This window comes from Anser cygnoides, chromosome 4 (assembly GCF_040182565.1).
Source record: "Anser cygnoides isolate HZ-2024a breed goose chromosome 4, Taihu_goose_T2T_genome, whole genome shotgun sequence".
NCBI lineage: Eukaryota > Metazoa > Chordata > Aves > Anseriformes > Anatidae > Anser > Anser cygnoides.
In genome coordinates, this window is record NC_089876.1 from 57801652 (window position 1) to 57825194 (window position 23543).

At 37.3% G+C, this 23543-nt stretch overlaps 1 protein-coding gene across 13 annotated transcripts in view; it reads left to right on the forward strand.

The window, feature by feature from the left end:
• Positions 1-23543, forward strand: part of TENM3 (teneurin transmembrane protein 3) — a 1343587-nt gene that overhangs the window by 340975 nt on the left and 979069 nt on the right. For all 13 annotated transcript variants that reach the window (XM_066996182.1, XM_048078283.2, XM_066996188.1 and 10 more), the window contains exon 4: positions 11246-11305. The gene's annotated coding sequence lies outside the window, so the exon portion shown is untranslated. The remainder of the gene's footprint in view (positions 1-11245; positions 11306-23543) is intronic.

Sequence of the window (23543 nt, forward strand, 5' to 3'; positions counted from 1 at the left end):
TTGTTAGTTGTGTGCTATATTATGAAAGTAAATGTAGCAAGGTGCTACTCTAAGAACGCAGGTGGATGATAGAGGTCATGAATCATTTGTGGAGATGGCTAAAAATGGAGAGGTAGCTGAACTGGTGGAGTGGAAAAAGGAGGAAAGTTCAGAAGAAGGATGAAAATAAAGACAAGGATAGTGCTGTAAGTATGCTGATGAAGAAAGTGTAGAATAGGTCTTTGTGGCTGAGGGAAAAACCACAACAAGCCCAGATGCTGCTCCTGTAAAGGCAGCCAAAAGCAGCAGGGCTGCACGCCCTGTGGCTGAGCAGAAATGTGACGCATCAGGAAAGGGACGCCTGGGATTTCTTTCAGATTCTGGCACCATGTAGGCAATTACAGGAAATGTAAATTGAGTAAAAATGGGCAAAAAATTGTTAAAAGGAAAAGTTTTAGTTCTCCTATATTGCAGCTAGATAGGTAGATGCAATAAATTGATTTTTCAAGGCCTTTTTTCCAAATAATAGATGCATGAATTGCTACTCTCGCCTGTGGCCTGAGTCCCTGCTCCATCTGGGTTTCCCCAGAAGATCATCACCACCCTTAAGCTGTGCTGGGCCGAGTCGTGCCTTCTCTGGCAGCTGGCATCATGGTGTCCCTGCTGGTGGCCAGCTGGGGTCTGTGTTCCTTTGTCCCCTTTGTTGGCTCTGTGTTTGTGTAAGTCTGCGGTGTTATGGGGCATTTACGGAGTGGGGGAGACCACCAGGCCTCAACCGGGTCCAGTCAGACTTTGGTCAACCTACACAGCGCAGTGACTCAAGCCGTGACATCCCCAGGATCTCCAGCCTTTGAGGGTGCCCCAAGGGCACCTCCTCGTGATGGGCCCTTGGCTGAGCAGGGCCTGTCACTGGCCGCATGTCAGCAGTTGAGGGCCTGCGGTGTGGGGACAGAAGGCCTCAGGGAGCCCAGCTGCATCTGGAGCCAGGCAGATGTGGGCCCAGGGGGTAACCCCTTCTGCCTGAAAGCAGTCTTAAATTCTCTGTGGAAAAGTAGGTGATATTGTGATAAGGGAACTGGAATGAAATAGCCCATCTTCTGTTTTGTAAAATTCAGTATACAAATCTTGGAGAAGGCTAGACAATGGCTTACAGCCTCATTTTACCCCATGTCCACCACTAGTTCTGCCAGAGACAGGGGGATATTGCCTACCAAAGCTGTAGGACATCTTAACACAGAGATGAACACTGCTGTGAGAAGTACCGAGTGGAAATGGCTCAAGATAGTTGCAGTCTTACCAGCTTCTTAGCTAAATTTGTTGTGAAGCAGGCAGTGGAGATTTGCGGTGTAATACTGGGCATGCAAAGAAGGAAAGACAGAAGTAGGGATGAAGTTGAGACTGAGTACTGTTAAGACACCCTGCTTTCTTCCAAATGCTAGGAACTTTTTGCAAGCCAGTGCTGGTAGGCTAACAGGCTCTTAGCAAGAGCTAGGTAATGACTAATAAGAGCTACCAGAGGCAGATATGCTGCTGTGTTGGTTACAGGAGCTACAGGCTGTGTTCCTGCAAGTTGTGCTGAGCTGCTCTGTGCAGTATTCCTAATTAGTAGAAGTAGCAGTGAGTGGGGAATGTTTCAGGAGTCCTTTCCAGACTTTGGGGGGGGGTGGGGGGGGGGTTGGTCCTGGTAGCTCTGAGGCTCAGGGTTCCCTGCTCCCAGCATAGCATGCTCTAAGCCTTAACCATCAGGCTGGACATGAGGAACCTTGCTCCTACTGATTGCTTCTTCAAGTACTATCCTTGTATGCCTTCTTTTATTCATTACTGCATTACACAGTGCTTTGCTACATTTGTAATTCTTTCCAGCCAAATTTTAATCTAGCCCCTTTTCTGTTCTGCTACTTATTTTCCCATGTGTTTTTCTGTTTAAAAACTTTCATGCATTTTTGATGTTTTCCTCCTTGACCGCTTGCTTTTATCACCATTCGTTTTTGCTTCTAACTCTCCTTCTAATTCCCTCTTTGTCATTTTCTTTCTAGTCCTGTTTCACCACATCTTGTCTCATTCTTTTATCTCATTCTGTTCTTGCCACATATTTCTCAAGGGGAGTTTATTAAGGTAAGAATAAGAAGAACTATATACTTTGCCAGATCCACTTTAAAGGTCTTTCCTCTAATTACAAGAAAACCAGTTGTATTTGCTAAAACAAATGACCAAATCACATTTTCTCCTGTGACTCACTTGTCCACTCCATATGGACACTAACTGCAGGTGTCCATACAGAAGCTGCAGAATAAAGACGCTTCCATCTGCTGAAAGCCACTTGACCAACAAACATGTCTGGATTGAGGGAAGTTGAAATATGGGAAACACCTAAGAAAGTGTGAATTAGAAAGCTAACTGTAAATAGGATTTTTAAAAGGCAACTTCAGTGACAAACTTACTGTTACGTCTATGATTTTAGAAGTTATTAAAAACAACTGGCAGCCATAGAAAGCTGGGTCACTCCAATTACTCCTTCCTTATATGAAAGCTTGTTTCAGACTTTTTTTTAAAATCAACTTTCCAAAGGCATGGGAAATGTCACATGCATGAGAAGTGAAAGAGAAATTTCTTTGTATATTCTTTTTTTATGCCTTTAAAAGATGAACTTGCTTCTTTTCACTCCCATTTCCTGCTAATTATTGCTAACCATAATGCTGCTTCTTGTAACCCTACTTTAAATGACACACTATGGAGCTCTGACCTATACAGTAGATTTTCTTTCAAAAGTATTATTTATTTAATCATCAGTACTTTAAAGCTTTTTTTAGAATAGTGTTCTTTTTTTCTTTTTCTTTCTTTCTTTTTTTTTTTTAAACACATCTTTGCACTTTAATGGCTGCTTACTTTAGGAGTGAACAAGTTCTTTTCATTTAGTATCCGTGAAGTCTTGATGTCCTCTGAGAACTTTTCCTTTTTCTCTGGGGAAAAAAAAAAAGTGCTGGTGGAAATGTGAAAACCTGGGAAAAATGAGTCTGATCCCAACTGTAGGTCACATATTCTAAATAGCAGATGTTATTTAGGGGAGAGAAGCAAAAAAAAAAAAACAAAAAAAAAAAAAAAAAAAAAAAAACAAAGGGTGTGTAGAGGGAAGCTATGTGCTGCAGTTATGCTATATTTATTAGTATAGCTGAGTTTGGGATGTTGTTGTACCAGTGTTTTTGAAAAAAGAAAAAAAAATATATATATATATACACACAACTCAAAAAAAATCCCAACCCAACACAGGGTAAAGGTATTTTGGCACCACACAGTGGAAGGTAGTTTGGATGTCTGAGCCAGTGCTTGCCTGAGTTCATGTATCTTTATGATTTTTGTGCAGTATAGCACGGTATGATTATATTACACAATGATAATATATATATATCTGTCTTACTGACACAAGCCTTGCCTCTGAAGTGTAGGATTTGTTAGATCAGATCCATACTGTTAGGTGCAGATCTACTGAGATTTCTATGCTAATATAACCTTGGAGTAAGTAACCTCCAGGACATGTTTCCCTGCAGTACTCCATGTTGTACAAAGGACATGCTCACAGTCCAGGCCCTCTTCTAGATAATGTTTGGCTTAAAAAGTTATCTGTTTCCATCATATTTTCTTGGTTTTGCTGCTTCATCTTTAGTTGCTTCTCTTCACCAGTGTGTGTATTTGTGAAAATATCCAACAATTTTTGACCCAGTTGGTGAAGTTACTCTCTGTTCCTGCGTCTAAGCTTTTGTGAATGAAGTAACAGTGAATTAAGTACTGTTATTTCTGTTCTCTTTCTCTGAACACAAATTGTTTTCAGAATTCAGATCAGCAGTTCTTCCGGTTTCTAAGATGAAATATTAGTAAGCTATTCAAAGAAATGAATTCATTTATCAAAAATCTTAACGAAAGGGAGGACTGTTCATTGACTTCATAACTAAATGAGTATATGTACAATATGAGTGAAGCACAGGAGAGGCTGTATTAAGACAGAAGTAGAGGTAGAATGGGGTTTTCTTTTCAGTGTTCTATTAGTAGGGACTTACTTTTGCTCACAGAGATGTAATAAACTGCTTGTGCATACTCAAATTGTCTCTTTGTGACTCACTGTATGGAAACTGATTTCTGTAGAACTTTCACTGACTCTTGTGTGATTTTACTACAATGTTTTGGATTTTGTTCATCCTTAAATTGTTCCTTAAAGCAGTATTTTTGTCAGCTTTTTTTCTTAAGTGTCCGTACATGTGTTATGCAATGGATCTCCCAGAAACTGTTAAATAATTGTTGAGTTTAAGTGATTTAATAAACCATTGATTGGCAACGTTGAATTGATTTGAATGTGTATATGCTTATTCCACATGATTTTGTACATTTTTATGTCCCCAGCTTCAAGATCTGATGAGTGTTAAATGGCTTGATGCTTTCTTTTTTTTTTTTTCTTTCTTGAACATCATCCAGTGTGCCCCTTGGTATCTTAAGCCCTGTCAGCCCTTTATGGCTGCCTGTTACAAGCAGACACTTCTTACTGCTCTCATTCACTTGCTGCCGGCTTTCTACCTGGCATGTGAGGCTGAAACAGGGCATGTGTCGCACTGCTATGGTTTAGCCAAGTGGAAGGTGTGCTTGATAGGTAGGATGCTTCTCAATGTGCTCACTTGCCACAGTCTGCAGATTTCCTGCAGCCCTAACTGAGCAACATCTTGCTAGTACTGTGATTACTGTGGGACATTAAGTAATGTTAAGATAAAATGAAATTTCTTTCTTTAGTAAGATATCAAATAGACAAGTTAGCTCCAAAGCTCATAAAATGTACAGGTCAAGAAAAGCTCATTATGCACTCAGGCTGAAGGTCTATAGAAAGCCTCCTTTTTCATCTGCAGGTGTCCTGCTTCCCCTTTTGGTCAAGGGGCAGTCGGGGGTCTGAGCCAGTTTTCCTTTTCAATCTGTCCAAATCTCATGGTTGGGTTCAGTCATTTCTTCTGTTAGATACTGTCCTGGAAATGGTCTGACTATTTAGTGATGATAAACATTACTTTCCAGCTTTTTTTTTTTTTGAAATGAGTGGTTATCTCTGTTAGTAGTACCATCAGCCCTACTTGGCCTGCCAGTAAATAGCTCCTTGTTTCATCTCTACCAGTGAGTTGCTTGCCTTATGCTGTACCTTGCATTCTACATAACTGCATATGTGAACGACTTTGGGATACAAATGTTCAAAAAGAATAAATGCAGCTCCTTAGTAACTACAGATGGAGATCAGTTAATTATCACTAACTTCTTCATTCAAAACCAGCAGACCTTCGATTTTCACATTGGTCTGTTGCACAGACAATGTTTCATTGTGAGTAGTGAAAGCAGTTATTTTGGAGGGTATGGATTATAAACCGAGGAGCAAATTCTTACAGTTTACCCTCTACTTTTGCGTGTTTGGGATTTTTGTTTTTGTTGCTGTTCTTGCTGGGTTTTGGTTGGCTGGTTTTGAGGACAACCTATTTTGAATTTTTGGAGATGACAAGTAACTGTATGGTTCCTATTATGGTGATCAAATATATAGACTTCTTGCACTATAAGATATATATGTTGTTAATTTAGGTTTGGTATTAACAAATTCCAGCCCTTGGAGTTAAATATTTGGCTTTGTTCTTATATCTTGCACACATCTGGATTGTGTGCAAGATGTATGCAATGTATATATATTTTTTAATTATGCTTTTACCTTGCCTTTCACCTGAACTCGGGGAAAAAAAAAAACGACACAAAACAACAACAAACCATCATCATCATCAACAACAACACGTTTAATAAAAAAAAGGAAAGAAAATGCCCCAGGAGCAAAATGTGCTGATGACAATCTTTCCTCTTTAAACAGAAATATTGATTAAAATGTATGGAAAATAATCAGACAATGAAGTAAATAGCGCATTTCTGCTTCTACAGATTTTGATCACAGATATCCTTGGCCTACCACCGAACTTTTTCTTGATGAACTTACCATTTTTTTTTAAAGGGGAAAAGAGAAATGTAATATTTACAGTTAACATATTGAAGAACTAGCGATTATTGTGGAAAAAGTATTAGCTTTACAGGCTTATGCTCTGCCTATCTTTTGAACAGAACAGCTTAGAAAAACTTGTTTGCTGCTTACTTTTACTTTTAGCGTTTAAAACTTTATGACAACCAACAACATCAGTGAAGGGGGAAGAAGAATGATACTGGACGACCTTGGTATTTTTAACTTCAGATGTATATCTTAGTGCATATGTAACATGAAAAGTTTATCTTTACCTGTGATTTCTAGACATTAATTCTATAAGCATATCAACAAGATCAAAGAGCCACCTCTAACTATATTGCTGTTATTTACTTCTTAACCTTCTCATTGATACACAAAATAGATTGAGCTTCTGTGGGTGCATTGTGATGTGCTTTCTAGTCCTTGTGTGCAATTTTAAGTATTACTTTTCAGTGACAGAGTGAGGGCAAAACTTATATGGCACACGTTCTATTGCTTTAATCCTACTTTATTTTAGCTGTGTACATCTTGTAATTGGCCCTTCTGCTGTGTGCAGTCAGTCCCAGGTGAGTACCACTTAGATGCTTTAAAGTCTGTTGGATTTGAGCATTTATATATAGCTTAAGGAATTCTTGACTTTGAGTATCTTCTATTTCCTTCTGATATAAAAATGCAGCTATCTGTATGTCATAGTCCAAGTCTGTAGTACAGTCCAAAAACCAAAGTAAATGCATGAAGGCCCAAAACTTTACTGAGGCAGGTAAGCAAGGGAGGCTTTAGCATTGGTTTGCCGTCATTAATATAGCAAGGAATAGTTGCAAATATTAAAGCTGTATGGTTGTTTTGCTCTCTCATGCACCGCACAGAGCTTGTCAGTGCAGGTCTGTGTAGGCAGAGCTCTATTGTTCCCTGCCACCCCATTAGCAGGGGAGAGAGTCAAAGCTGACAACTTTGAACAAGTTGAGTTGTTAAATTAATGTCAAGTATCTTTTTCTGGGGTAAGCATCTTTAGAAGGTGGCCTATTAAACTGATATTTACCAGGTATGCTAAAGTACCAAACTTCTAATTAATAACTGAAAACATTCTTTTACCCTTGGGTCATGCCCCATTTCTAGGTTTAATTGTTCTTATTTTTGTTTGTAAGCATTCATTATTAAATATATGTGCATATATATATCTTCTGTAATGGAAATGGGAGAATTTAGTGAAACCAAAAAAATGTTATAAGTAATGCTAATATTATAAAGAACTAAGCCTGTCCTTTGTGAATTCATATGTTGAATTAAATACACACTTCGCTTCACAGCAATAGTTATGTTAAATGAAAACTTTGAAGAGAGATGGAGACTGTTTATCTTGCGTTAAGGCATCTCAACTTTAACAGAGCATCTCATTTTTTAATGACCTAGCAAATGTGGAAACACCAATCTGAGTTGCATGATCTGGATAAATATTACTGTGTAATATTGGACAAAACTATGTATATGCGGCTTATTTTGCATTGTGTTTTTTAACCTGTACAAGAAAGTAAAATGCAACTGCACTTTCCCTATAATTTAGAAAACAAAATGCTTCATAATGCTAGCATTTGAAGTAGGCAAAATGGGCTTTCACCTTGGAAGCTATTTCTAGGCTTTCTTATACCAAAAATGTTAAAAGCATGTGTAGGTTTTAATTTCATTCCTTTGTTGCTGAGCAGTTTCTGAGTTTCATTTATATCATGTAAGCTTAGGCTAAACTTGTGTATTTAGTAGTCAGAAATATTGCAAGTTGAATATGGTTTTCATGACAAATATAGTTGGCTTTTCTTGGCATAGTCTGGAGAAGTGCGTATAACATAAAACAGAAGAATATTCATAACACCTATCAAAAATGCTGGGTAGATTGTTGTAATATTTTATGAAAGTGTAATGTAACCACCATTGGTGTACTTTGTTTTTCTTACAAGTACATGACATTGGAAGTAGGAGTGGTTCTTAAAAGTTTTCCTATTCAATGATACCTGATTGCCCAGAGATGCCCCATCCCTGGAAGTGTTGAGGGCCAGGCTGGATGGGGCTTTGGGCAACCTGGTGTAGTGGGAGGTGTCCCTGCCTGTGGTGATGGGGTGGAATTAGAGGATCCTTAAGGTCCCTTCCAACCCAAACCATTCTGTGTTCTAAAGGTCTGTGATACGCATATATGTGCATTAAAATTAAATTGTGTTTTTCTGATGCTGAAGATAAGAGGAGATGGTAACATCCAACAACCTCTAAAAGTTCTGGTCTGCATTTTCTGTAAGCTAGCTGATTCCTGATACAGTTCTCCTGAAAACTCTGAAAGGAAAAGGAGATCAGTGGGAATTCGAACACTGAAAAGTGACTTCAAGTCAAGATTTTTCTAGATTTGAGATTCTTATGCCTTTTTAGTTATGTTATTGTTGGCTTTAGAAGAGGTCACCATTTTAAATAGTGTTATTTATAATTTATTTAAGACCTACTGAAAACACATGTGCCTCAAAATAGGCCAGTTTAGTGTTTACTAATTTTTCAGTAAATTGATGCATTTGTACCCTTGACTTCATTCTTTTGTTCAGTACAAGAATGGTTTTACTGTACAATCGTACATTAGAACTCTAACTATTTAGTAACAAACTTCAGTGCGTGTCAAATCTGATATTTTAATTTTTTTTTCTGATTCTTAAGAGTTTGCAGTTCATTTAATTCTTTTTCGATTTTTCTTCCAACACTGGAAGCTCAAGATAAATGACTTAACAAGTTCAAAATTAGTCCATCAATTGCAACAAGTTATTAAAAGTACAAAGGACATATGTTTTATGATTTGAAAACATTTTAGAGTAAATATTGTAAAACGTCAGTGCTTTCAATAAAGCTTTTCTGGGAAAACTGGATGATTGCTCATATTGCTTCAGTACAGGAAAAAAATGTAAATGAATCTATCATCTCTATGCTGGCAAAGCTAGATCATGTAAATCATGGTTACAGTTAGATACAATGGCATTTTTCCATGCATTATTGGGTTACCTAAATGAAAACAGACCACCTGAAAATGTTAATCAGTTATTCTTGTTATATGATGGAATCCTTGGAAATGATATCGTAGTTTTGCTGGTTTGTACTTATGCCACCTATGCTTAAGTTTCTTATTGGATGGAATACTTTTGAAAACTGTTAAACATTTCTTTAGCAAAAAGCCTGTTTGATGAGAACTGCTTATTAGAATACAAGCATTGAAAGATTCTTGCAAAACCTCCCCTGCTTACTAAGCTCACTAATACTTTCAAATGATGCTAGTTTATTCTACAAACCAATTGCAGAAATCATGAATGAATGATGATGTTAATGAAACTGTGTACATCTTATTTGAACATTTTCTTTGTAGGTGTCCTTGGAGGCCTTTTTGCCTCCACTGCCTGCAAAACCACTAAAAGGATGGTGCATCACACCTTAGGATCACTGGCCTTCAGAGAGGCAATGGGCACAAAACTGGAACACAGAAGGTTCCCTCTGAACATCAGGAAACACTCTTCTCCTGTGTGTGTGGCTGAGCACTGGCACAGGTTGCCCAGAGAGGCTGTGGAGATCTTCAGAAGCCACCTGGACATGGTCCTGGGCAAGCAGCTCCAGGTGGCCTTGCATGAGCAGGGGTTAGACCAGGTGGGCTCTGGAGGGCCCTGCCAGCCTCAGCCATCCTGTGATAACACTAATGAGTTACCTGACACTGGACTACCAGTTGGAGACTTCTGTTGTCTTTTCATGCATCTAATCTCATCTCCCCAGATTTAGGCTGTTAGCTGGTATTTTACAGTGGGTTTTTATTTATTTATTTGGTATTGCTGCAGGGTTCAACAAGACCTCCAGTTAAAATAAGTATTATTTTTTATCACACTATTATCCTGACACTTGTCCAGAGTTCTTCCAGCCTAAGCTTGGCTGCATTTATCCATTTATCTCATGGTATTTGTGCCCATGCATAAAGCCATTGGATAATTTACTTTTTTCCCCATTTTGATCTGCGGACTGTAGGAAATTGAGAGTTCTGTCTCAATTATATTGTTGATACTCCTACAAATAAGGAATTTCTGTTACCAAAACAAAAAAACAAACAAAAACCTGTCTTGTTTTCTGTATTAAATCTCAACTCTCATGTCATATGTTGTAACATGCTGGTTTTGTTTAAAATAAAACAATTTCACTTTCTTAGGATTAAAACTTGCCTGTGGAGGAAAAGTACAACAGTACTTTGGATTAAGATGTTTTAGTGGATGTAAATATGTATTTTCTTTGAAAGATCACTTCAGTCCAGAATGATAATATTTATCCTAGTATTGTTTTTATAATGATACAATCTCAATAGTCGAAGGGATGTAGATGTGGATATTTTCATACTCCTTTAGCATGCAGGAAGTCACATTAAGAATTCAGAGACATTTTACGTGTTAGAAAGTTAACTACTTTCATGGACATTATAGGCCTGACTTTGTCAATGTTTAATACAATTAACATTATTTACTACTCCAATTACTAGAAGTGGGTATTTCTATGTAAGGAAAGGAAAATACAAGTAGGATTTCCTGTAAGATAAGAAGCAATGTGAAATGTTCCTTGTTTTGCTTTTCCATTTCTTTCTTTCTGCTCTGGCAATACCACTTTTCATATCAAAATCAGAGTATCTCACTGTAAGAGAACCTGTTGTGCTATTTAATCATTGTCTCTATAAATAAGAAAAACGGTATTGGCAACATGGTCAAACTTACATTTTTTCTCTGACCCAAGATACTTGAAAGATCTAATGGAGTAAATGAAAGTGGAGATAAAATCAGCTTGGTATCAATGTTTAAAAAAAAAGGGGGGGGAAGAAGAAATCAAATTTGAATTAGAATTATTAGTATTGCCAGTAATGAGAGAATGAGCCTCCATCATAATAATTTGTGTCTATTGCTGGAATACTAGAGTGAGTTAAGGCTTGTTTTTCATTTCATTAGTTTTTTATTTGTGCACATTCTAAAATTTTTTCCATGGTCCCAAGGTGGCATTTCTTAGCTCTTTCTGTGACAGTGTCTCTATTAAGACATAATTTCCACTTGCCCTGCATTTGTGATTCTTAATTCATGGGGAAAAAACGATTCCTAGACATTATTGTGGGTATATTTCTTATTTATGGCATGAAAAGATTCTTATTAGCTGTTGCAATTCAAAGCTTATTCTATATTAAATTAACATATTCATGTTGTTTTGACTTCTTAACAGGCAATAACATTGAATGCTAACTTTCATTGAGAACATAGATTCTACAGCAAGGAAGTAACAGTAAGTGTTTATGTATGTGTTATGACTCTTTTTTATAAAGTTTTCTTTTTAGTAGGAGTCTTTGTGATGTTTAATCTAAGTATATTCTAGAAAGGCAATACAACTGCCAACTATGGCTGATACTGAAATGCTACAAGTAAGTTCTTAGTGCATCGGATGGTTCTGATTCAGAATATTTAGTTATGTTTCACAGAAGGAATAAAATAAAATGTTTCCTTGAATACTGTAATTGTTTTTATGAAATGATTCTTATTAAGTTATTAAGGTTGATTAGAAATGAAAGTGGAAGCATTAATATATCTTAAGCTTTACTATATTTTAATGGGTAACGGGAAACCTGAAAAGAAGAAAATGTCACGTTACAAGCAAAACAAGTGTAAGTGTTCTGGTAGGTTAAAACAGGGCACTAGATTGATAAATGATGAGCTATTTCTAGATTATTGCATTTATGTTTCATAGCCAAGAATTCAAAATAGCACTGAACACAATCTGTCATTAATGACCATTTTAACGGACATTGTCTTTGACACTATTTCTCTTAATAGCTATTAACGGTCTTTGTGGAAAAGAGCACAATGTGAAATTACTATGCAAATAAAGCCTTTTATATCCTTTCTAAATGTATTTTAACCACATACCTGTTGTAAAATGGAATATAAAAGAGAAGGAATACCAGTTGCAGTGTTTATCAACAGGGGATTATTCTGGAATTTATATCTTTTATTAGCTTCCAGTTTGGCTTCAGTTTTCATTAGACATTGAACAAGGATTGTTGGAGGGAGACCGGCAGTCTCACACTGAGTAGCAGTGTGTGACACTGCTAGAGGGTGTTTGTGGCTTCAGGACATCATAGCTCGGGGCAATGTCTGGGCAATATCATAGAAGAGTAAGCCCTGTAGTATTTTGAAGGGGTCTGTAACAATCAGTGCCATTACAAAACTGTGTTGTTAAGACTGTTCTTAGTAATTCATTTTTGATTTATGTCTACCTCTTTTTTCCTGAACTCTTCTCTACGTGTAAGTTATCAAAAAAAGTTACAGTAATCTTCCCCTTCCACAAGCTGTGGTACAATGAACTGAGAGGGGGAAAAAAAAAACAAACAACCAAACTGTGATTAAATATTTGAATACAGAGGTGTACTGAGTATTCTTAAATCAACTTACCTCCAGCAATTTTGGTGTGTATAAATTGGCAGATGCTAGATCAGGTGTTCACCATGGTTTTAAGTAAAGAAAAAGATAGCCACTTTTGGAGAGAGAGAAAAAAAAATACAAACAACACCTGCTTTTAATTCTGCATTTTGCAACATGAAAATCTTGGGCTGCTATGGAATGCAGCGTTTTAGGAGACAGCTCTATAACCTGATGATTTCCCACATAATTTCTTTTATTTTTTTCTAGCGGTTTGTATTTTTTTCTTGTTGTTTTGTTTTAATTATTACTAGTGGCCAGTTGTACTTCAAAGCAGTCAAGATTGTAAGACCGGTTGTTCTCTGGGTACCTAGCCCCCTGAGCTGGAAGACGGGGACAAGGAGCAGAATGATCTGCATGAGGATAGGACGGCTCTGCAAAGGGATCTGGATAGGCTGGATGGCAGAGGCCAACTGTATGAGCTTTAACAAAAACAAGTATTGGGTCCTGCAGTTGGGGTACAACAACCCCATGCAACGCAACAGGCTGAGGAAAAGTGGCTGGAAAGCTGTTCATCAGAAGGGGACCTGGGGTATTGGTGGATAGCCAGCTGAATATGATCCAACAATGTGCTCAGATGGCCAAAAAGGCCATAAGCATCCTGGCTTGTGTCAGAAATAGTGGCCAGCAGGACTAGGGAAGTGACTGTGCCCCTCTACTTGGCTCTGGTGAGGTTACACCTCAAATACTGTGTTCAGTTTTGGGCCCCTTGCCGCAAGAAGGACACTGAGGTGCTGGAGTGTGCCCAAAGAAAGGCAATGAAGCAGGTGAAGGGCCTAGGGAACAGGTTTTCTGAGGAGTGGTTGGGGGAACTGGCAATATTTAGCCTAAAGAGTCTCAAGGGAGACCTTACTGCTCTCTACAGCTACCTCAAAGGAGGTTGTAGCTGGGTGGGGGTCAGTATCTTCTCCCAAGCAAAAGGTAATAGGATATGGGGAAATGACCTCAAGTTGCACCAGGGGAGGTTTAGGTTGGATATTAAGAAATGTTTTTTTCCCGAAAGAGTTGTGAGGCATTGGAACAGGCTGCCCAGGGAAGTGGTTGAGTCACCATCCCTGGAGGTATTCAGAAGATGTGTAGATGTGGTGCTTAGGGATGTGATTTACTGGTAGACTTGGCAGTGCTAGGTTAGCATTTGAACTTGTTGGTCTTAGAGGTCTTTTCCAACCCAAATGACTCTATCATTCTATGATCTTTTGCTGGGTTATGTGTAAATATTTACATAAATACAAACAACATCTTTCCTGGTCTTTACAAACTGTAATCTTACTTCGTGATGGCACTGCAGTCCATGAGGAACAGTTGTCCTTATACATCACATGATACTTTTTTGTGGTATGCTGAGGGTATTTTGTTTTTAACTGATGCAATTGAAATGAGAATGGTTTGTTGGGGACTGACGTTGGTCAGTGGGAACAGAATCTTTAAAATCAGTCTTAATCCTGTTGGGGGAAGGGACGGGAACTTAAAATATTTGAGTAGAGAAGTTCATTCTGTCTACTGCAAAGGGAAAGATGCAATTTTCACCAAAGATGCTATGAAGTGAACTCTTCATTTTCTCTCTCATCTTCTGTGTTCTCGTATTGGGTTTATGTGGCAAAGTTTTGGTGGGGGGGCTGCAGGGGTGGCCTCTGTGAGCAGAGCCCAGCAGCTGCCTCATGTCAGATCAGAGCCAGCTCCAGCCGGCTCCAAAAGGGACGTGCCGCTGGCCGAAGACAAGCCAGGGAGTGACAATGGGTGGGCCTCTGAAAGCAGAGTTGGGGGTGGGGGAGGGAGCAGGGGGAACTGCAGGGCAACAGTAGCTGGGAGAGAAGAGCAAGAAAATGTGAGAGAAACAGCCTTGCAGAAACCCAGGTCAGTGCAGCAGGAGGGCAGGAGGTGCTCCAGGCACGCAGCACAAGTTCCCCTGCGGCCTGTGGAGAGGCCCCTGGTGGAGCAGGCTGTCCCCCTGCAGCCCATGGGTCCCACATGGAGCAGATCTCCACGCTGCAGCCCGTGGAGGAGCCCACGTGGAGCAGGAGGTCTGGGGGAACTGCCACCTGCGGGGATTCATGCTGGAGTAGTTTGCTTCTGAAAGATGGACCCTGTAACCCTGCACTATTACAGAGGAGGAGGTAGAAAAAGGTGGATGAGAGGAAAGTATTTTTAGTTTGCTTTTTGTTCTAACTGGTCTAGTCTGTTAGCAATAGGTAATAAATTCTTTTTTTGCCCATAATGGTAAATGATAAGTGGTCTCCCTTTCTTCACTCACGAGCTTTTTTTAAATCTTATTTTCTCCCCCTAGCCTTCTGAGGAGGGGCAGTGAGAAAGCATTGTGGTGTTAACAGTGTTAAACCACCACAGTTCTGAAGTCCTGGCTATTCTGATTGTTCCAGAGGCTACTGTTAGTTTTTTATGTATGCACACCTACCAGTTAATTCTGATTATTTTTTCTCCCCTCTAGTTATTTAGTAGGTTATCTTTGGTAAAATGTGGTAAAAGTTCTCCACTTTGTCAGCTCATCCTGAATATGAAGGGGAGAAATAATTTCTGTGTGGGATCCTGTTCTTTATTTTTAACAGAAATTTGATTGCCAATAAGAAATTATGAAGATTGTTATTTCAAGTATGGAGACCTAACATTTATGAATATCAGGGTGTTGACATGAGTGTGTTTCCCTCTTCATTTTATGTCTCTACTGTACTAGGAAACTGGATAATCTACATGTTGTTTGCTTCTACAGAAGGCCAGTGCCTTCCGTTCTCCAGAGTCACTCATCTATTTACAATGCTTGCACAGTCCCAAAGCCCCCCTTGTTACAGGTAGGCCCAGAGTGCTGAAACGCACGTCCTTGAAGGGAATGTTGCCACATTTAAAGGCAAACTTTCTAAATTATGGCAAATTAAATCATTTTGGAGACATCACTGTTATTTCACTTTAAGATGTAAAATAATTAATGTACTCTAATTCATATAGATGAGACTTTTGTACAGCAGTAACTGCAAAAGAGTCTGTCATACTATTCAACCAGATGAGCTTTGAGCTAGGCTCACGATGCGTGTGGGTTGTTTTTTTCTGCTTTTTTTTTTTTGGCATAAAATAAGCATTGTTAGCATGGAATCAGAACGATGATGATAGTCTGGGAGACATGCTTTCAAGGGTAACTTTCACAAATGAGGGTCATAACTAAAAGCTCTTCAACTAGCACTGAACACATTAAACTGGAAGAACAAACAAAAAGCTGGTGTTGGCAGATCAAAGAAAATGAAGACATAAAAGATACTCTTAGAAGATCAGTTGGCCTAAATATCAGCATTGTAGTAATATCTTTTCTGTCTTATTCTCTTCTGTTTTACCACTTTCATGTATACCTTGATTATTTTAGCCACCGGTATCGTTTCCTTCAAAAAGTTGCTCATTTGCTGACTGGAATTTAATGGACTAGTAAGTGTTCAAGCCTATGAGAAGAGACTTATTTCCTTGTTTGAGAATAAAGTGTTATCAGTCTTAGGGGAATTAATCGAGTTCATATTCTAATGGAAATAAAATTTTTATCTGATTCTCTTCTATTTTGTTCAGTTAAGTCTAAAAAGGTAAACCAAACATGATGACTGCATCTAGCGCATATAAAAGGCATGGGTGGTTGTGGGTATGTGTGTACCTATATGAACATTGACAGCTGTAGGAAGTGAAATAATATCTTGTTCACCAGTAGTGTATTTGTAAAGTTCACTGGTAATAGGCATTTCACGTGATCAGTAACTAAAAAGGTTTGCAGTTTTATGTGCTTCTAGACTAGATGATGACTGAAGACTGAATCTGAACTGTCAACCTGTAGGCAATTGCTTGCCTATTTTTTTCTTATTTACTTATTAATTTCTTTTTTTAAAAAAAGGTGCTCTTTTAAACAGACAGGGTATGAATTAGAGACTGGATGAATTGTTGTCTTATTTCATTCTTTTATAAGTCCCTGTCTCTCTTCATTTAACTGAAAACAGGCTTACTATGTAAGAAAAATAGTCCATTGCGTGAGAACTGAGTGAAGTAAAAGACTATCTTTACTTCTGATAATTATACATGTTCAATTATCCATACAATTTGCTTTCTGCACGTGGCTTGGTGCAGATGCAAGCCCCCTCATTAGGTACAAGTGTCCTCTCTAATGGGGTTGTCTTAAGCTTTGGTTATTACAGCTGCCCTTCTGGTCACACAGCAGACAAAGAGTCAGGTTTCAGGTTTTGAAAGTGCTGCTGAGGCACTGCATGTCTAGGTCCTGACTAAAGTTGAGCAGACTATAACTCTTCTAGGAAGGGAACTTATTAATTAGGACAAAATGAGCTGTTCCTTTATGGGAAAACTGTGTCAAATAGACTGAAGTGTAACATCATTTACTTGGCTCTTTTTTCTTGGAAGAAGGTAGAACTAAGCCACTGCAGAACTTCTTTATAGCAATTAAAAAAATCTTGGTCAGTGGCCAGAGTTTTAGTAGAGATAACAGCATGAAGAAAAAGAACTTGTCTCTAAACTAGGTGTGTAAAAATAAATTTGTATTTTGAATGTTCTTGCTCATATCTTTATATATAAAGTGACTTGCTGTTATAAATGAACTCATTCTGCTTTAGCATAAAATACTGTCCTCTTCTAGTCATCAAAAAGAACACTGGATAAATCAGTAGGAACTTACAAAAGACATTGTTTTGTGGAGAGCTATGTGTTGTACCATAAAAGCTACTACTGGCTGCAAAATTGAATGGGATGTGAATTGTATTGCACTCATAATATTAACTAAAAAAATTGAAATTAACATCAATTTCTACTTCCATTACCCTGTGCTGATTAGCATAAAAGAAACTTTGCCTTGAGAACTCTGAGGTAAGAAACACATAAAAATCACTTCTAGCTCAGGAAAGGGTCTAAATGGAAATGGCTGGTTGCTGGGAAAGTACTGAGGGAGGGATGATATATTTTCTTATGTTCTTACACTCTTCTCTGACCTTTAGCCTGGGCCACATTTGGGGGGGAAAAAGCTGCTGGGCAAGGCAGTCCTTTGGTATATTTACTGCATATGAATATCACCCCACTGTTTAAAAAAAAAAATAAATAAAAAATTCTGCTATAGTAAAAATACATTTTAATTGCTGTTTTCCTTCTGAAGTTCTTTGATATAAAATGACAATTATGGGAATGATGCTGAGTTTCTTTATGTCTTAGTTGTCATTTCTCTACCATTAGTGACAAAGTTGAGTTAAATTATGAGATTTTGATCTTTCAAAATCATCTGACAGCGCTTTCCCTCAAGCATACCAATAGGTGTATGCAGAACAATCTACATTTTTCCCCTTTTTCTAAGGCCTGAATGTTTTTGGGTCCCTAATCTGGTGGAGTGCGCTTCACACCCTAGTACAGAAGTTTTTTTTTCTTTTAATGGATCAAATGGATAGATAAGCCTATTAAACTGGGACACAAAAAAAGGTAGCTGACTTAACATTGTGTAGTGCAGAGCAGTAGGAGGGGGGTACAAAAGTGGCTTTGGCTGGAGAGCTCTGAGCACTTATTCTGTGCAGCGGACTTTAACTTCACTAAGAAGCGCGAGTAAAACTCTTGCAGTCACTAGAGGCTGATTGGCTCAACATAGGGACATTTTCAAAACTACTTACAACTTTCTCCACTGTTAGTAACAGGAAATACTGCTTATGTAGCATTCAGATGTGTGGGATTGTCTTGTTCAGTGTGTAGCATAATAATTTTAAAGCTAAGCTCAGCAGATATCCAATATGCAGTTCCAATGATTAGTATTACATATAGCATATTTCAAAATAAATCAGTATAATGCAGTATCAGCATTTCAAGGAGTCCATGTGATCTAGGGCCACAGAGGGGAGAATAAAGTGTGGAGAAGGTAATTAGAATGACCTTACATTACCGAGCTGGTGAGTGGTACTGGATCTTTGTCCAGAAGCAATGAAGTTTTTCCATAAGATGTTGCTTATCAACAGCATACGCATACAGATATCAATGACAGTTAATGTGAATACCTACACATGAATGTAAATAACAAACCAAGTACTGCTTAAGTTTTCCAAAAGCATTACTGATTTAGCTGAGCTATTCATTTCTTATTTTTTATAGCTTTAAGCTTCTGGCACACTAAAATTGTTTTTAGAATATTCCTTAATTATTAGTATGTTAATAAGACTTATTTATTTGGGTAAATTAGGCAGTCTGCCTGCTCTAGCAGTTAATGGCTAGGTTTGGGGTTACATTACATTAATTTGTGCTTCATTGTTGAATAGTTTTGTGTTTATGTTATAAATGGTTTGTAACTTTCTGTAACCTGAAAACTTCAACAGAGGTAGCACTAGATGCTCGGTCATCTTTAAAGTTGACTATTTCTTAATGTACATAATCTACAAATGCTTGTTTGCTTTTTAGTTTGCATTTTATTTTTAGAGTTAGGGAAATTAAGTAAAATAAATGTCTTAGGGCAGCTATTGGAAAAATAGACCATGAAATGCTGACTCGTAAAATATCTGTAGAGGAACAGAAATTGTAATTGAGCATTGAGAGTGGTGTTTTCTTTTTCATTTTCTGACATTGACTTCTATTGCAACTGGTAAACTAGCCTGAACTCACTGTTAGTCTGTCTATTCCAAATATGCCAGGTTGTCTATAAGCAGCCTGTGGACACCCATCTTTAACTTCTGAGGCTGCATAATCCACAGTGAGGCTATATCAACATCAAGAACATGAACTGATTTACTAATTGTGTTAGACCTCATAGTTTTAGCAATGTCAATCAAGCTGCCTTTTGATCCAGAAGCACTTTGTGGATTAGGTTGACTATTTTTTCTTATTATTTATTCTTATTATTTAAATTCTGCTTACTGTTTACATATTGACTCAGTTTAGAATTTGTTAATCTGTCCAATAATAGTTTTATTTTTGTTTGAAATATCTTGTCTAAATTTATATGAAGACATTTGTCTAAATGAAAATTGATATGACCACTGTTAACTTCTTCAAGGGTATGGGTTTTTGAAAAATTAGACCTTCTTGTAGAATAGGTTAAATGGACAAAATTTCCAATTTTTGTTACTTTCTCTTCAGGCTAGTGGATTAATGTCAAGCCACTTATTACCCATATTTCATAGACTTGGTGGAAATGAGATATCAGCAATACAATTCTTCATATATGCTTTTATGGTACAGCTATCTACTTTATTGCCTTGACCTTTCAGTATTTCGTATGTTGACTAGTAAACCACTTCTTTCTGATGGTTTAGTAAGGCTGTAAGGATGGAAAACAACTTAATGACTGAGCAGTCAAAAGATAAAGATATGGATAAAGATCAAAGGTGCAAACAGTCTAATACACAATATATATCAGACAAAGATTTTGATACCCCATTCTAGTGAGGTTATAATAATAGAGAACAATGTAAAATATTTCCCTTTCAAGTCTCAAGATTTAAGTGTATGACAACATTTTCTTGTTCTCATTGTGATCTTCAAAATGTGAGCCATTAAAAAAGCAGCATGTAATTGCAAAAGAGAAATATTCATAAGCAAATCCGTGTGTACCTAATAATTTAAAAAAAATTACCTGACTGGAAAACTACTCACAGACTCTCGAAGTATTTCAATACAAAGCTACAGGAGTTATCAAGAACCAAAAGCTTCTTCAGCTTTGCAGAATGAAGAGCTATTTGCCAGGCAGAGGGATGTGTTCTCAGTAGACAAAAATGTTTCTAAGGGCAGATTTTTCACCTCAAGTATATGGAATTCTATAGAGGATTAATGTAAAAAGCTGATAATTGGATCAGTGTTAACTGTTTCAGTGCTTACCAGAATGAGATAGTAAACTAGAAAGATTTCTTTACAAAGGATTTGATTGTCTGAGGATGACATTTTATTTCAACATCCTAGTTTCAACAAGCCCCACTAGGGGAATTAATAAACAAACAAGGAAGTACTACAGGCATGAAGAACTAGGTTAAATCAGGAGCCTAGTGAAATATGTGAGGTTCCTGTGACAGTTATTTCACCCTATGAACTGGTACAGTTTACAGGAGAGTGAAAAGATTAGCAAACTACCTATCATTTTTTTTCTTTTAAATAGTTCTTGAGAAAATGCTTAATTTTGACAGTGATCTGGATTTTATTCTGAATGACATGTTCACCTAGGATTTATCATCCAGCTTAAAGGATTTAAAGGCTAACTGGAGGGTAAATAAATAGGGGGAAAAACCTATAAAATTAAATGAGTCTCTTTCAGGTAAAGCAAAAAGTGATGTATGGATATTTCATTTTTGCTATTAAAAGTTACATTACCCATCCACTGATGATCCTCTCTTTCATTTATCTAAGTGGTCAGTTTAAGTATTGCATGAAAAAAATGATCATTTGTACATCTCTGATCTAAAACCTATTTATGAGGAGACTGACATAACTCAGCAGATGGAGGTCTGTTCACAGTTGTCAAGACATAGACTTGGAAGTGAATAGAGAAACCTATTTCTCCTTTCTTATGGTAAACAAGATGGCATGATGATTCAGACAGGCAATGAATGTATAGGTTTTAAAATAAAAAATCTGAAGAAAACAGTAGAATCTGAAGGGCTCACTCCTATTAGTGGTTATCATCTCTTAACTGGACTTGTTCTTGTTTGTGTATTCAAGCTGGTGTTGTCCAGTACTAGTTATTTCATCAGCTTGGATGGTCACAGAGGCTCATTGAGCAAAATAGTATTTGAATTGCTTCAGCTGTGTCTTGAACCCTTCTGTTGAAACATTTCTGAATGGGATCTCTGTTTTCTGATCTCTTGTCGGGCATTCGGAAAACACTGAACATTTGGATTCTTGCAAGGGCTAGTGGATCAGTTCTGAGGTTTGTGATGGAAGGAACATACATCAGAGTTTATAGAGTTGATTTAGTTAATTAGATTTTGCAGAGCATATATGCACAATAATATTTCCCCAAAATGACAAATTCCTTTTTTCTTTGGTGCGTGTACACTTCTAGTTTTACTCAAAACTAAAAAAAAAAAAAAAAAAACCCTACAGAAGTTCCTTGTTTCCACTATATATAAATGTGGGTTTTCTTTAAAGCCAAACTGGAAAGCAGAGTGGCTGAAACATGAATGACGGTTCTTTAAAAGCATTTAAGTGTCTAGACTGTGGCATTTCTACTACATAAAAAAGCTATAATAGGCATGTAGGTGGTATTTAGCATGAGTCAAGTAGCAAAATTGAGTATCTGCACCTGTAAGGATGGGAAGAAACATATTTTCACCTAAATTCAAAATACTTTAGGATGAGTATGATAAAGATTTGTAGAAGCACAACATAGATCTCTTTGGGGTATGTTCTGTACTGCAGTAATGTAACAGCCAAACAACAATAAAAAAACAAAAACTGTTCTAGCATATGCTGATCTGTTGTCTGAACTGAAATCTTGAGGTCTCTTTCTCCAGAACTGAGAAACCACTTTATTTTCTTGGGATTTAAGCTTTAAAAATCATCTGAATTCAATGCTTATACTTCCATGTTCATGTTTATCATGCAGGATTGAATGTGTTCTTTTGCATCCTTTTGTAATTCTTTGCGTGACCTGGTCAAGGATTTCCAATAATTGATTCAATTCATTGGACTTAGAAGCAAGACTTGCAATATCCAACTGGGTGAGAAAAGAAGCAGTTTCCAGGATAAATCCATGTTTTCAGTTGAGGAAACCAAAATATACAATATAGCCTAGTGTTGTTTCTTAAAGGCATAGAACTGTTTTTCCTTATCTGTTGCAGTGTTCTGGAAGTCTTAGGTAACCATATCCTAGTATAACAGCTCAAGGAGCAATGAGGCACGTACTCCTAAATAATTGCCTCAGTTTTAAACGATTTTGCAAATTATTTCAGAAATTTCAACTTTTTTGGAAGATTCCAAGTTTGCATGAAAATAATAGTAATAATAATAATAACTTGTATGAATTAATGCTCCTTAAAGTATCTTAGTTTTCTCTTCCTTGCATTTATTCTCTGTTCTTTTTGATATGCAGTGAAATCTGTGAAGATGTGGAGGGGGGAAAAATTAGAATTCTAGAATCCTAGAGCTTCTTTCTGAAGGCTGCAAGGAATGTAAGAGGAACTGGAGGAAAAAAAAAACTCCATGTTTTGAAAAAGCATTTTACTGAAGCAATTTCACATGTGTAAAGAATTACAGCATTAAAGCACAGGATGTAATTCTCCTTCAAGAAATTGATTATTCTCTTCTCTGGCCATAACCATCTCATGTCTAGAGATGGGGAACATAGTCTCACAACCTGATCAGTTTGCAGTAAGTAGAAATAAGGATACAATTTTATTCACACTCTTTTTCCATAGCGTATCAGCTCCACCACTGGTTGTGTTCATCACTGTTCAGAATTTAAGTCTTCAGTTTCTCCAGCTTCTTATTCCTGAGGTGGCCACAGACTGTAGATTACTCCAAGAATTACAGTTGAGTATCTCAACAAGCAAAGAACCTCAAAGGTTTCCACTTCCACCTTGTGGCTTTCAGCTGCGCAGCAGCTCTGTTACTTGAGAGCTACTGGAATTTACACAAGGGCAGTCTTTTCTATTATGGTGACTGCTATAACTGAAAATATGAAAGTTCACATAAAGGGAAAAGTATTTCCAATTTGTTCAGAGTTTGTGTATTCTGAAACCAAAGAAGACCATCTCAACATACTGGAGAGTAGTTACTATACAAGCTAGAATGATTTCTGAACTATATGGAAAGCTTTTAGGACCACATAATATTTTAAAATATGTACAAGCCACGGTAAACTTGGGAATTCTCTTCATTAAAATATGCTTCTCTTATGCGATTTCCTTGATAGAAGTTCCTTGTCTTTTGTGCCGATTGTGCAGATTGTCAGATCACTTTTTAAAAACTTAATTGGTCTTGAAAACTGATCCCACTAAATTAGACTTGCATGTGTTTGTGGTAAGCTTGTTAAAGTAAGAATATGTAAGTAGGCACATGAAGGTGTAGCTAAATTCCAAGTATTCAAAGTGAGAACAATCAACATGTAA